Genomic DNA, 3,805 nt, shown 5'->3' with positions numbered 1-3,805 from the left:
TATTTCTGCAATACATACATAAACACACCTACATACATAATATCTATGCATAAGAGATACTATACTAGGCCCTATAGACACATGGACACTCTTTAGGTGGGCTTAAGTCTAGCAGGAGAAAAATATTGTGTACAATGACTTGACAAAGAAGAAATTTAAGTGCCCAAATAGATGTATCAATGAAGTGCTGTGGGGAGGTTCATATTAGGTTTAATATATACTTGTTTATAATTTGTATATTTGCTGAATATATATTGTCAGAATGAATATATATATATATTGAATATATATATTGTCAGAATCTTTTGGGAATAATAAGTAGACTGGATAGAAAATGAGTCATTGGAAGAGGAGACAGCAGTATTTAACTTTTATTGCTTGTCCTACCCACTTCTACCCTATAGCCAGAATGGTGGTGTCATTCGTTCTCTGATGGTTCTCACCTTGGCTTGATGTCTTAACGTCTGCTTTAGAGTGTGTGTGTGTGGGGGGGCACATACACACAGTAGCTTTAGCAAAAAGAAAGACTTATTAGGGGAACACAGGAGACTCCCAAAACACGAGAATAGAGTAGCTGAACTTCCCAGAAGACTGGAGCAAGCAAATGGTAAGACACTGGGAACTAATTCACGTACATTTCTTCCACTGTCCTGGTGCCACAAAGTCTCTCACCTCTGCTTCTCTTTCCACATCACCAGATTCTCCTGTCTTTTAAATCTCTTGGCTTCTCTCCATTTCCAATGCCATGACCCCAGTCTAAACTACTATTCATTATTTAATCCTAATTTTTCTCCCCCAGTCTACGCTTGCCCATTTCTAATCTTGTTGTCACCATAGCCAGAGTGATTTGTTAAAAAATGGAAAATTTATTCAATGGTTTTCCATTGCTCCTAGGATAAACATCAAAATCTTAAACATGGTGTGGAACTGGATTACTATTCACCTACATTCAGTGCCCATCGTTGTGGTGTCCCTCTCTGTAGGAAGATTATACAACCCTGCCCCTTGTTGCTTTCAGGCACAGCAAAAGTTTGGCTGATGAAATGTGAAAGAAATATGACCAAACACTTTAAGAACCAGTGGGTGATTTACCACTTTTCTTCTCCTTCTGACATGACAATGGCAATACTCCAGATAAAGACTGCACTGTTAGCCTGAGTCCAGAGTGAAGACGGCATGGAGCAGAACCTTGGTGGCCATGTAGCATGAAAGATAAATAAACCTTATTGTTGGCCACTGAGAATTTTTGGAATCATTTGTTACTCAACATAACCTAGCCCATCTTAACTGATACACATGATCTATAAGCTCCTGCTTATTGCTTTGTTTCTTTGCTATAGTTCCACTGGTCTTTCAGTACTTAATTAAGATGCTCCCTCCCCTTCTAGAACATTTATCTAAGTTATTCTTTCTCTTTGGAAAGTTCTTTACACCTTTTTTGTCCAGTTAACATATACAAGTGAGATCTCAGCATAAGTGTGAAGTACTTAGGAAAGAATTGCCTGACCTGTGTTTAAAGTACCCTGAATTCACTTTCTTTGTCATTACGTCTCTTTAACTAACCATAAGCCCCATCAAGACAAAGGCCAGTTATGCCTCAATAACCATTATATTCCCAGTGACAGGGAGGAAGGACTTCGTTTCTCTTTCCAAAAACAGCTTTTTCTGCATGTTTGGACACATGGCAAAAAATAGCCATTCTAGCCCTACAACCATAACCCTCCCACCATTGCTGGTCTAGGGCCACCAACTGACCAACATTTCAATATTCTATTTTCAAATTCTTGGGGAGGTAATCTGGTTAGCTAAACTTGGACATGTTCTATCATGGCCCACCCATAATTTGCTGAAAGATCTAGATTAAGCCAAATCAACATGGCTACAGAGACTTCTTTTCTGGTGGCAGAGGTAATTCTCAGAGAAGTGAATGTGGGCTGAGCAGACACCTCCAAAAGTATCTGCTATGGTCGCTACAACTTAACTCTACTGTGTTCTCAACTTTAAGAATCTTGTTCTCAAAATTATCTTCGTAGAGCTTGCAAGGGAACATCCCTGCAAGGGGTTTCCTAAGGAAGAAAAAGGTGGTGACCAAGTAGTTCTGACTGTCTCTCTGAGTTTGCCTCTCCTTTGGGAGTCTCTTAGTTTGATTACCACTGCTATTTTACTTTTATCCCTTGGGAGTAGGGAGTTACTTTTTTTTTTCTTCCCGCTAACTTGCAAAAACAACAATAACAGGGGCTTCCCTGGTGGCGCAGTGGTTAAGAATCCGCCTGCCAATGCAGGGGACCCGGGTTCGAGCCCTGGTCCGGGAAGATCCCACATGCCGCAGAGAAACTAAGCCCATGCACCACAACTACTGAGCCTGTGCTCTAGAGCCCGTGAGACACAACTACTGAGCCCATGTGCCATGAATACTGAAGCCCGCGTGCCTAGAGCCCGTGCTCCGCAACAAGAGAAGCCACCGCAATGAGAAGCCCATGCACCGCAACGAAGAGTAGCCCCTGCTCGCTGCAACTAGAGAAAGCCCACGCGCAGCAACAAAGACGCAGTGCAGCCAAAAATAAAAAAAGTAATAATAACAAACAAATCACTATTTCTACATGTTTGGTCATCTCTACTTCTTAAAGACCTTTAAAATATCTATGAAAAATTTTAAAAGCTACCTGCAAAATTAGTGACACAATTCAGATTTTTTTTATGTCTTTAATTTCTTACATGGAAATTAGTAAAATTAAAAAAATTCCTCTTTTTCATTGTTAATATAAATTAGAACATAACTTGAGGTGAACTATATTTAGGATTCCTCAAAAACATCTGCAAGTAGGGACTGAATATAGCTCATCTGAATCAACATGATATACGTTTCCATTAAAACTTTTTCAAGTATGCTTCATTTTGATAAATATATTCCATGTCCTATTATTTGTTCTTTTCCCCCACTTACCACCCCCCACCCCCTGAACATAAACTGTGATCTGGGTAGTAGTTTTCAGCTTAAGCTAATTTACTGTTTAAACCATCACATTTTCCAGATTCTCAAGCAGTTTTATATTGTCTTGGCTCCCTTTTGTATTGTACCACTTTCCCCAACATAACTAATCTCATAAATAATTCCTATAATTTAAAAAACTTTTTATGCTGGTTGCTTACATTTACACGTGATATATAAAATTAAAATTACTATTAATACTTGATTTAGCACTAGAAATATGTAAAGTTTGAAATCTTTTTCTATGGTAAAAAATTTGAGAGACTATAATGCTTTGAGTTCATTTTTTAATCTATTTTAAAGTACTTATAGCAGCATGGATTAAGTTTAAAGAAGCACAGGATTGGCAATTAGGAGATTTAGATTCCAGTTTCCATCTCTGCCACTAAGGGTAATAATGTTCCCATGCTCCTTATAGTTAAGTAAATTATGGCTTATTTTTCTTCTACGTATAGTAAGTGTCGGACTCAACATTTTAAGTCTCTTCTACCTTTAAAATACCATGGTACTAAAAGGTGAACATCTTTCTTTTATATCTACATTTATTTTTAAAAAGAATGCTCATTCACTATATTTCTAACTCCTTACATAGGTACTTTTAAATTACATCATTATTAAGCACCTACTATGTGTGCCAGCTATCTCAAATCCATTCTGGAGTAAGGCAAAAGAAAAATAAGCAAAATATATCTGCATGCATTTAATGCCACTGAATTGTATACTTAAAATTGTTAAAATGGTAAATTTTATGTAATGTATTTTTAGTACACACAAAATATGTATATCTATCTATCATCTATCTGAATGCAGTGGTCC

Source organism: Tursiops truncatus, chromosome 1 (genome assembly GCF_011762595.2).
Source record: "Tursiops truncatus isolate mTurTru1 chromosome 1, mTurTru1.mat.Y, whole genome shotgun sequence".
In the NCBI taxonomy this organism is placed as follows: domain Eukaryota; kingdom Metazoa; phylum Chordata; class Mammalia; order Artiodactyla; family Delphinidae; genus Tursiops; species Tursiops truncatus.
This window is presented reverse-complemented; position numbering follows the sequence as displayed.